Source organism: Cupressus sempervirens, chromosome 2 (assembly GCF_028749045.1).
Source record: "Cupressus sempervirens isolate cs-2001-9-10 chromosome 2, ASM2874904v1, whole genome shotgun sequence".
Taxonomy (NCBI): Eukaryota; Viridiplantae; Streptophyta; class Pinopsida; order Cupressales; family Cupressaceae; genus Cupressus; species Cupressus sempervirens.
In genome coordinates this window covers 593,979,752-593,992,439 of record NC_143119.1, presented here as the reverse complement: position 1 = coordinate 593,992,439, position 12,688 = coordinate 593,979,752, and the positions used below count along the sequence as shown (strand labels likewise).

Below are 12,688 nucleotides of genomic sequence, written 5' to 3'. Positions count from 1 at the left end.
TTGCATTATACCTGGGGAGGTAGGCGGGACACATCAACCAAATCAGTGACTGAAAAGAACAGACGCACCCTGTCAGAAGCCTGCGAATTATGTGAACCGCAAGCCTGGAAAATACTAGTTAATTGGCACGAAATTGTATCCTTTCAGGTTTGATGTTCTTTCAGAGACTGCGGTCAAATTTGTATTCCACACTGCAGAAATATTGGATACGACCAAGCACAATAGCTCCAGGCTAACTCCAGGTGGACACGGGGTGGATTGTTGTTGACAAATAAAGAGGGAATGGACGACTGGCTGAGTAAACAGTATATAATGAATTTGGACGGCACTAGGAGATAAAAATCAGAATCGAACACCATTTGGATAGTTTCATTGATGGCCGCGGTTATCCAAGTTCTATGTATATTGTCATTCCATTTTAATTAGAACATTGTTCTGTCACAGATGTATTCTTTAAATAAATGTCCTTGAAAATTTGGTTGACATCACTTGCATTTGTAATCAACTAGCCCTTTGCGAATCATTTGAGATATCACCCGTTGCATTTCTTAGTACTTTGTCTTTCGTAAGAACAGCTCAATCTATTAGGCAAGAATTGTTCATTGTTCCTTAGTGACCTTTATAGTAAGGGTTATTTCAGTGGTATCAGAGCTCGACTGCTAATTGTTTGACGAAATGTCGAACCTTTGAAGTTTTAAGTTTTGGGTGTAAAAAGGAGCAATAATCCTGTCAGGGATATTTCATGGAGAGAGAGGGAGACACGAGTTATGTCAAAGATCTATTTTAAGGGAGGGTGATAAAATCCAAAAACTTGGGTAAATATATCATTAGAAGCCATGGGAGAAAGGAAGACAAACGATAGAGGTAGGAGCTTGGGAAAAAGGAAGTAATAGCTCAAGGTGACTTTGCGTTGAGTAAAAACCTAGGGGAGAGGACCTAGTAGTTGTGCACCCTAACTTTCGACCTCTCAAAACCTATCATAACGATGATAAAATTTACTAATTTTTTTAAAAATATTTTCTTCTCCTAGTTAACAACTTATAATTAAGGGTTGGACTCGTCACCATCAAAATTGGTATCATTTATATGCATTGTAGTAAAAATGGTTCATAATCTCATTTTTTGAAACCCCTACCTATTGTACTCAATTACTACCCACCATCTTTGGTGTACTGTGTCCTAATACTTGTACATTTTATTATGCTAATTTTTTCATATAGAGGTAATATATGAACATATAATATTCATTAAAAGCACAATATACCATTTATATTTATATGATTATATTCCTTATTTTATTACGAGCAATCTAATTATCAAACATATGTTATGATAACATTAAATTTTTTTAATCTAATAATTAATTATCTAAATATTTATATTTGATGGGAGTTGACCTAACCCTAAATACATTTTCCCAATGATACTCTAATTACTACTAGTGATCATTTCATAGAAATGCCTTCTATGATAGTCGTTTCCATTAGTCATTTCATACCAATGACTTGTTCTTAGTTGTTGCCACTCATCACAAGTGAGATAGAGTGCATGTTTTTCTCTTCCAATATTCAAGACTGCATTTGTTCCTTGTCTTTCATCTTGGGGTTTTGTGATCATGTGGCTTCAAGTGGAATGATTGATTAGTTGATCCCTTCTTTCTTTCACATTTCCACTTTTATTGACCACAACATCCTTTTAGGCCCTTATCCATGTCCCTAGCTTGATGTCACTTGTGCGTCTTTTCCTGAATCTCAAGTCCAAAGTTGAACCCAAGAAAGGGCAATGATGAAGCGAGAGGACTTTGAGCACTTTTTTCTACCTATCTCCAACCCCTATCAATGTTTGTAGATTCATGAAGATGGAGATGACATTTCTTTGGAAAAACAATGGTGCTAGGGTTTATTACAGACACACAAAGCGATGGTAAACCGCTGGAGCCATTTGCTTCTCTGTTTTAGAATGATATTTAAAATTATACTAATAAATTAGATACATGATGATTGCAAGGTCTGTACATTTTTATTATGTACTAATGTTTTGGTGTTCATTTGGGTATTACAAGCTAAAATCCATGTTGTTTATGTGGGTAGAGTATGTACTCTAGACTGCAATAGGTAGGGTTTGAATAATGAACTTTTGTTGCAAGAAAATTATAGGTGGTGCCTTTCCTTTTTTTGCATTGTTTTGATTGTTATTTTTTATGTAGATTTGTTTAATTAATTGTAAAATATCCATTGACATATTTTTATTGTTATTTTGTGCACATCCAGGTTGCAGAAAGAGGGTTTAGTTACTTGTAACATGTGTCTATTGACACAAGTATTATGAAGAATTTGAAACTTTTTTGAGTAGGTAAGGTCCTTTTAGACCTTACTGGGCAATGACTCATAGATTATTTCTTTTTCTTTTTGGCATTAATAAGTTTGCTGCAAAGGATTTTATTTGGTAAATTATTTTTTGAGTCTAGTCTTGCAGTCTACATAATAAGTTTTGTTTATTTCTTTCATTAAATTTACAACATACTTTGGTTTTCTAATTATTAGAAGAGTCTTCTAACAAACACAATGGTTGAATCAATTCATGAAAAGATTTCCATTTCAGTCTTGACAAGATACAATTATATAGAGCTATATTTAATCTCTAAGCATTAAGTAGTTTGATAGCAAAATGACTAGTCTATAGATTTCCATTTCAGTCTTGACAAGATACAATTATATAGAGCTATAGTCAATCTATAAGCATAAAGTAGTTTGATAGCAAAATGACCACTTTGTAGAAAAAGTACCAGTCTATAGAAAAATGACCAATCTATAGCAAAATGACCAGTCTACAGAGACATTGTTTTGCTGTCCAAAAAAAATATGTCTTCATTACAACATCATTAGCTCACTAGCAAAAAAAATAGCTCTTCACTCGTCATTGCAATATCATTAGTTCACCATGAAGCTAGGGAAGGGATCAAACCCCTCCTCAGTACTATAATTTGTACAATTTTGTGCCTCCTCCTCAGTACTCTTTGTTATAGGATTCCATGGACTAGCTTAATCAACTTGTGGGGGTGATAGAAATCAAATGTCCAGACATATTTTCATTCAATAGTCTACCAATTTGGATTTTTTTGATTAGAGAATGAGGGGGGTTTTGGCTACTAGTTGCTTGGCTATTTCGAAGGGCAACATAGTGAGGGGATAGAATGTTGTACATATCCCTCAAAATTTGATGATGCTTAGGTAAGGGGGTTGATGGAGTACTATGTTGGCCTTCTGTGTTTGCATCTAATTCTGAATTTGTGACATAACTGTCATGCCCAAACTACGTGGGCAAAAACACACAATTTTTTTTTTTAATAATTAAAATGCTCTAAGATGATAAGGTTATGATCCCCATTAAGGTAAAGATTTTCTACACTGTTAAATTAATACCCTCATTATTAAATTGATAGCGACAAAAGCTATGTTATTACACTAACTTACAACAATATGAAGATTATTTAATTAACAATGTAAAAGAATTTGGGTTTAGGATTAATTTAAATATCTTCTCATAAAAAAAATTCTACATTTAAAATTTGTTTAAGAAGCCAATTAACTGATAAAACTAAATCTACTTAATGCTCAAATATTAGATTTATATTAAAATTAAAACTAACTAAATTGGCATTTACAAATTAAACAAAAACTATATTAAAATAACAACTAACTAAAAATTATTAACAAATGACAAAAAAAAGAAGTCACTAACAAAACATAACATAACTTTAAAACTTAGTTAAAAATAAAACTAATTATCTAAAACATGCCAATAACTAATACTACAAAATATGTATATATAAAATTTAAAACAATAACTTTTAAACCAATAACCATCTCTAATTAAATCTCATTTATATTTACATCTAATGCGAATGACCTTCAAACTAAGCTAATTTAATAAAACAATTTACCAAAATAAATTAACAAAGATACTATTTAATGTTAACATTTCTTAAATCTACAACTTAGCTTAAATCTCAACAAAAATTTAATCGAATTTAAATTAAATCTAAACTAGATTCAATTTAATATTAATTTCATAATAAACTAACTTAATTTTAATACAAATCAACAACTATCTTAAAATAAATATTAACTTAAAACACAACTTAGTTTAGATTAAGCACTATCTATAAACAAAATTTAACTTAAATATAAATAAAACAAATATCTATACTCAAATAAATTAAAACTGACTTCACCTAAATTAATTTACATGACATGAATTAAAATAAGTAAACTAAAATAAGCTAACTAACTTAACTTAATCTAACTAACATCTAACACTAACTAAATCCGATAAAGTCTAACTACCCACTAACCTAAACTCTTACTAACTAAAGAAAACAAAACTAATATACTCTATTCCCAAACCCCACGTCAGATTTTACTTCAAATGGAAATCTGCGCATTGTCTAAGCGCTTTCCAAGGAATTTGACTCGCTGCCCAAGCAAGGTACGTACTAACAAAGCCTACCAATGAGGTGGCGAACATGATGAGCAAGGTAGGTTTGTAAGAATGTGAAGGAAAACTTCAGCGTTGATCAGTGAGGATCAAATCTTCTCTCAAACCTCAGCATGTGGTCCAAGGATTAGAAGTTAAATGCAACCCAACAAACCTGACCAAGGTACGTGGGCAGAGAAAGGACAGACAGCAAACAATAGCACCTCCTTCCAAGTTAAAAGGTAAGAACAAAAAGAAGTTAATGTTTTCTTTTAAAGCAACTGCACATCCCAACGTCTCTTGGATTCTATTCGACCACAAAAGATCATGTCAGTTTGGTGCACGTGATCCCAAACTATTTGCTGAAGAATTTCACATGGGGGGGCTTAACATAGAGGTTAATAACCCAAGCAAAACAATCTTATACTCAGACCCTACGCCCCTTAATGTCTAATCAAAAATTAATAATATCTAAAGTCCAACTTGTCTACGCAAAGGGAAAGGTAAAAAGTTAATGCAAAGTTTAGTTGTTGGATATGTTTTGAATAGGATAGGATATAAAGTTTTAAATTATGTTATACACATTTTTCTATTATCATAATTATTTTAGTTTGAATTTAATTCTTTTTTTTTTTTTTTGATTATTCAAATGATTTAAAAGAGAATATTCTCTGTTATCAAAGGCATTTAATTTTCTTTCTCATACAAATTCCAGAGACTATTTGGCTCTTGGATACAACCTTTTTTTTTTGACATATTTTTTTTTTTTTCTAAGTGTAGATTTACAAGGTAATGTATATTTTTCTTTAAAGGTGTATTATTATTTTCTTGAATAGATATAGACACATTGATACAATAGTTTGTGTCCCATAAATACATGATTAATTTTATCTCCTAGACATCCTGAATAGAACTATTAACTATAATCATTTTTCTTTCCTTAACATAAATTTTCATTTTGAACATATAAGGAACTTGAAATTTTGCCAAATTAAACATCATCATTATTTCCATCCTATTTTCTGATATGCATCCATCTAATTTAAAATTTTGATTGAATCACATGAAAAACAATTATACTCAAACACCAATTTTATTGGTAAACCTGATTCAAAGGCTCAGCCGAGAAAGAACCAGGAAGAAAACCCAGCTTTGTTGCCATTTACAACAAAGTTTAAAATACAATTTACATAGGATATCAATCCCAAATTTCAACAATTTAATCAAATTTTCTTCATGACCCTCATCAAGGGATTTATAATGTTTTCTGCAACACATTTCTAGAACCATGGAGGGAACAGAATCTGATTAGGTCACCAAAAGCATGACCAAGAACAATTCAAACATGCATATACATACAAGGTTATCACAACATGATACACAATAAATCAACACTAGGGAAAGGTGGATTCTTCCAACCAAGAGAAGTCAAGCACAACACCAAATAGATGCCCAATTGGGGCTATATACCAAGAACTTCCATACTTTCATTTCAACATACCATATCATACAAGGTTTGTGCTGATAGGTAGAGGCCCATAACACCCTACCCTTTCTCCCTCTTCTCATCCTGAGAAGAGACTCTACATTGGTTGGAGTCTGACTAAACAGACCTTTCCCAAAATTGGTCACTTCTGCCCTCTCCAAGGGTGAGTAATACCAAAACACCCATGCAAGAAAAATCTCAAAATTTCAAACCTAAACATGAAAGGAAATCATCCAAAAAAATAACATGGTTTTCAAAGCTTCCCAACATACCCACAAACATACAAACATTGAAACATCAACAAGGTAGCATAAGCATGAAACAAACATGGAAACTGAACAAGAAAGATGAGAATTCCTACCTTCACAAAGAGGTAATGGCAATGAACAAGTTTGAGTAGAGTTTCCCCTTCCTTCCTTCAATCTTCAAAACTCCTCTCTAAATGTAGAGATTGGGTAACAACCTCTACTAGTCCAAGAAGGGCCCCTAAATAAGCCCTAAACTCAACCACCCAAAAGGATCAATAACTTCGCCCACCCACTTGCAATTCTAGAAGCTCCTAACTCAACCCACACTATGGTTAAACACTAAGTGGAGGTGGGGTAATGAAACTCATGGTAGCCATAGTCAATTTTCGCACAAAAGCAAAAAGAGACTTTTTGAGTGGTCTCAAAAGTCAATAAAAGGGGCTTAGGGGTTGGAAAAGACCCCTAACCCATACCCATACCCGTTGGGTATAAATATTCCATGTTTTAAAGCCTTAGGAATAGGTTTAGAGCCAAACAAAAGTTAGAAATAAAAAAGGGGCCATCTAACAACTCTAACATGCAGATTAAGCACTAATCTGGATTAGGGATGGCTAAACTCGATTAACAATCAAATTAGCTAACTGACACTCACTTAAACCAATTAAGGTCCAAAGGGTACACAGCTAACCCTAATCAGCACGCTGAAGACCATACACAATTCACGAGTGTCAAGTGACACTAACAGAACATAATTACGAGACATTCACATTTACTGAACACAGAAAGATACATTCATACATCTCACAATTAATTTAGTTACGAACAACAAGGTTTCCACAAATGGCACATAGGGATCAGTTCTGTTCCTCTGTTAGTTTCCTCGGCTAAAAAAAATATCTGCACACTCATTGCACAGATCAGTAGTCCCAAAAATCACATGTACATATATACGTATCAAAAATTCACATAAATTGAAACATACATCAATCATGGTTTCTTGCATCCTACTTATATCCTTCATCATAAAGATTCCAAAATTAATGTGTTAATCCTACATTTTACTTAATTCATCAACATACATATACCTAAAACCTTAAATGACGAACATTAAATATCTAAAAATAACATCACACAACATGAAATAATACGATATGTTCAAGTATCTGATAATGTCTCGACATCTCGAGTTGTGAGTATCAAAAAGATAAGGTAACAACTAAGGCTACGAAGGGTCGAGGTGAGGCCTCACAATAACCAAGCTATTGGTTATCTAGGGTAGGGTATACAAGAGATATATTGTTGAATATGCCACTTGCAGTTTGATAGTGTTCAAGAGAAGTAATTAACGAACTCCCCACACCAATATTTGTAAGTCCCTTGTTGGCTTGATATTTTCTTAGCTTGCCTTTTCTACACTCCAGCTTTTCTTTCTTTTTTAAGTCCCTCTCCTTCTGTTGTTGCACATTTTCCTCTTATTTCCTTTTTTTAATAAGTTATCTTTCAAGTTTCTAGTCATCCTTCCTTTTTCTCAACTCAATTTGATGATTCTTCTTTTCCTTCAATTGCTTTTTCTTCCTTTCTTTCAACTCTTTAAGCTTATCCTTCCTTGCTTCTTGTTACTCTTGCATTATTATGTACTTATTAGATTAAGTATTTGAGATTTTCTTCCCAATCTAAGAGTAGTATTATCTAATGGAATGGATCTCTTGCAACCCTTTCGATTGGTAGCTTCAAAAAACTTCTTAACAATCCTTGACTACATAACATTTGTTCATCTTCTATCTCAAAAGCTATAGATGTCTTAAATGCATCTACTTTATGTTCAATGTAGCCATCTTCATCTTCATTATGTTCCAAATCTGAAGTTTCCTAATTTTTTGTTTAAGCATAATAATGAACCACCTCATCTCTTGATATTGGAGGTGGAAAAGGAATGGATAATGAAATATCTTTATTTTGAAATTCAAACTGCACCCCCAATTCCTTTGCTTCTTTAATCCAAATAGGTGGATCAAATTGTGTTGGAAAACTCATTTCATCATGCAAATCATTTTCAAATTGTGTCTGGCTAATATGTGTTAGTCAGAAGACATCATCTGTTGTTGAACTTATGTTTGCATTTGGATGTTTTTGTTGTTGTGTCATTGCTGCCACACATTTTTCAATGTTATCAACATCATAACCAATTATCCATAAAATGCTTTCAATTCCTATAGCATAATTTGCAATATCATTTGTAGTATCATTTGCAACATCATTTTCATCTTATACATTGAATGCATCACTTGGCTTCATGTCATTACAAATGACATCTCTATTCTACCTAGTAGCATGCTTTCCAACTGATGCATGTAGACCAGCACTAGTGAAGGCATAGCTAGGGGCTTAAAAGGCATGGGTAGAGGCACGAGTGGTAGACTGAGCAAAAAAAAGTAGTTATCAACTGGGTTGAGTATAGTCGTACTATAGTTATGGGTGGGTGGGGAACTATAGGCTCCCTTTGGCACTATAGTTTGAAAGCTTTTCTTGCAAGTTATGCCAGTTCTGCTCTCCTTATTTCTATGTGTGGATGTTTAGCCATCCATTTTGACCTTTCAGATTTGAAATATCCTTTGAATGGAGAAAATACACACTTGCATCTAAAGGTTGAAGTCGATGACTAGTGTGAGCAGGCAATGTAAGAATATCAATGTCTAGAGATCTTGCCTCTTGAATTGTGGTAAATGCAATATGGCTTCCATGTCCATAAAAAATGAGGAGATGCCTATTTGTAGGTGAAGCACCATTTGGAACAGATCTAGAAAAATGATGTAGCCAATTTAAGAATAACTCTTTTGTCATCCAAGCATGTTCTTGTGCTACCATGTAAGCTCCCAGTTCACAATTTGTAATGTAACTTTTAAGATTTTTTTTTTCTTTGAAAAGATAGAAGCTTGGTATTTTGTTTCCTGCTACATTTATACAACAAAGTGTTGTGATCCATTCTCTATTTTTTGATAAGACTTGAGGCACATCTCTACTTCCCAACTTTGCAATCACTTTCATACCACAGTTTCTTCCTGCTTGAACCCATGTTTCATTACAGTTCCATATGTGTGTTGGTTCATAATGATTAGAATCATACAATGTTGTCAAGTTATCATAAAAATCTACCACAAGACTTGGTTGTAGCATCACTACTCTATCCCTATCTATACCCTTTATAGTCCTTTTTGTCAAATTCGGATGGTGTTTGTAGAATCCAACCTAGCATGATCTACCTGATAATCCATTTTTGAATGGATTTTGCCTTGTTTGACAGATGTGAGCCACATGTGACTTAATATGAATAACCTCTAATCCACAACCCAGTTGAGCTAAATCTTTACGCCACTGAACAACTTCTAGCTCTTCTTCCAATGAGAGAATCATTGGTTGTCCCTTGGCTTTTGTTATTGTGAGTCTTGCTAACCACTATGATAAGTTGCTCATAGGGATGTCCCACTTCTTTTTTGGCCCTCTTATTGAAAAGAAATTATCTTAAACATCTTTAATGGCATGTTCCATAACCTCTTCTATCCAGTGATTGTCTTGGAACTTTTTCTTATTTTTTTGACATTGAGAAGATTTGACAAATCCATTATGACCATCTGTATTCTTGGCAACAAGATCCTGATTTGTGTTAATAGGAGTTTTCTTGGTAGGATGGTCTCCATCATCAGAGTCAACCACATGTAATTAACACTTCGTGGATAACAAGGTTCCAATTTTTGAGCAGTTCTTTTGCTTCTTCTCTTTCCTATTGTCATAATGCCTAAATACAAAACATCATATATTAACCAATGTAAAAAATATTATGGAGAGATTCAATATTTGCTAGAATTATTAAATATATTTTTGTAAAGAAAATATCATAAGTAAGAGATAGATTGAACATTTTTATGCATACAATTGATATGTTTACACTTACACCATATGGTGGAACTAACATAGCATTTGAGACAAGGCAATTGTTTAGTAACTCTCTTAGAAATGAAATTGTCACAATTATATCATATGCTTAGTTATAATCCATCATATATTATGCTATTTTTGGAATGATAGTACACTAATATTCATAGATCAGCCATAATCCATTTTGTACTCAAACTTCTTAAGCATCTACATATTTAATGGACTATGCATAAAATGATCTAGTATGTGGACAAAAATGTAGTTTACTATCATTTTTTACAAAAATGTAATTTTCTATCATTTTTTATAGAAATGTAGTTTCCTGGCATTTTCATATATATGCTATTGTAAAATCTAGAGCATGCATACAATGATATAGTACATGGACAAAAATGTAGGTTGCTGCCATTTTTTCTAGAAAACAACTTACTATATGGATTTTCATATATGCTATTGCAAACTTAGACTCTATATAAGCAAGCAAATTTGGACTATACATACAATGATATATTATGTAACTATATGGACCAAAATGTAGTCTGCTATCATTTTTCCACCTAAAACAATGTACTATATGGATTTCAATAGATATATAAAATGGATTGTGGCATAATTTATATAGTATGTTTTTATTTTTGGAAGAAATAACATTTTTAGTAGCAATAATAGTATTTGTTGTTATTGATAGATTTTATTCTCAGAAATATAGCATACTATATGGATTATAAAAGATTTTATAGTATGGATTATATTCTTGAAGATAATAGCATACTATATGTGGATCGTAAAAAATTTATATTATGGATAATGACAAATTTTATATAGTACATGTGGTTTATAAACTACTTTATTCAGTGACTACAACATTGAAAATTTGATCTATGAATTTTTGGTAAAATACCTGGATTGTTAATTGAAGCCCTAATATGTTGACTACTTGGATATTCTCTTTTATCCAAATCCTCTATGCAGTGCCTCTAGATATTTTAAGTCAAATATTCTAGAATAAGGCCACAAAGAATGCTAATACAAAATCTTAGTAAGCCCAGAGAGAATGCTGACATAGTATGTTAATACAAGTATTTTGTGCTCACAGATTGCTCACAACATATGTTAATGAAAGTCTTTTGTGGTCATAGAGATTGTAATTGAAATTGTAAAATATCTCTTTCACGAAATGTTATATTAATAGACTTTTAATTCCCTCCAAGAATTTGAATTTGAGTTTTGTAAAGTCCTTTCATCGATGTCTTTTTTCTAAAAATATGCATTATGATTTGGATTTTGGAAATTTGTTGATCTGTGGCATTCTCAGCCTATATTTTGACTATTTGTCAAATTTGCTTGATCTATGGCATTCTCAATCTGAATTTTGAATTGTTGCATTAGTTGTTTGATGTGCCTCATTTTTTTTATAAATGTGTTTCATTCATTGTTTGATTTGATTGGATTGATGAGCTCACAACACTCCAAGTTTACTAGTGGAAGACTATAAGTTGAACATTGATTTATATAATAATATCTATAATGGTATTGGAAGTTACAAAAGGACACATTAGTTAATACTTATAAACCAAGTTATGAGTTTTGTCTTGTCCATATGTTTGGGCTTTTTTTTTTTTGTAAAAGCGAACACATTTAAATATAATATTTTGAACTTGTTTCTTTATATTGTGTAGAGTAGTTTTATTTTTGAAAACTATCATTTTATATTATTTCATGTGAAGTATATAAAGAATGTACCTTGTATAGAATTTGTATCAAATTTAGGAAATCAATGATATATACTTTATAAATTTGTAATGATCTAATGTCTCTTAAATACTCTTAAATACTAATACATGAAAGTCAATACTTTTTTGCTCAAACAATAGGTTGTATTGTTACAATAATTGGAACAAATGATCATAACAACTGTCACAACAATTGATACACACACTCAACTATTGGATCCTCTCCCCTATTCAGGTTCATCTATGTTCCATCTTTTTGTGTGTAGCTTATGTGAATATTCTAAATAAAAGAATACTTGGTTGTTTACATAAAGTTAGGATAATAAACTTATTTCCTTTCATTTTCTCCTTAGTTCTATTTCAAAACCTTCTAGAACGTTTAGTTCCCACTTCCATCAGTAACTGAGAATGTACGCTCTCAGATGAAAGAAGGGTTATTCTTATGTTTAACAGTTCCATTTATACTACAACTAACTTTCATGATTTTTATTGCATGCTTTGTCATGCATGTATAGATTGCAACACGTTTCTTATTTGTGAGACCTCCAATATATTGATTTGCATCATACTTCCCAATTGGTTTGAAGTTGGAATTTGATGCGGAGCGCCATGGGGATGTTATTCAATTCATCTTTTGTGTTACATTGTTCATCCCATTCTTTCCTCAATTCCTTCCACACTCATACCTCTATGCTCCTCTCCAACTTCTCTCCTATCAGTTCTTCATAAAGAACTTTCAAAACCGAATAACTAAATCCCCCAACTGATTGCTAACTTCCACTAACCTAACCAACACAAAATAGCTTATTTGT

At 32.3% G+C, this 12,688-nt stretch overlaps 1 pseudogene; it reads right to left on the bottom strand.

Moving 5' to 3' along the window:
- Nucleotides 1-12,335, bottom strand: part of LOC149574802 (uncharacterized) — a 37,204-nt pseudogene extending 24,869 nt beyond the window's left edge.
- Nucleotides 12,336-12,688: the final 353 nt, after the last annotated feature.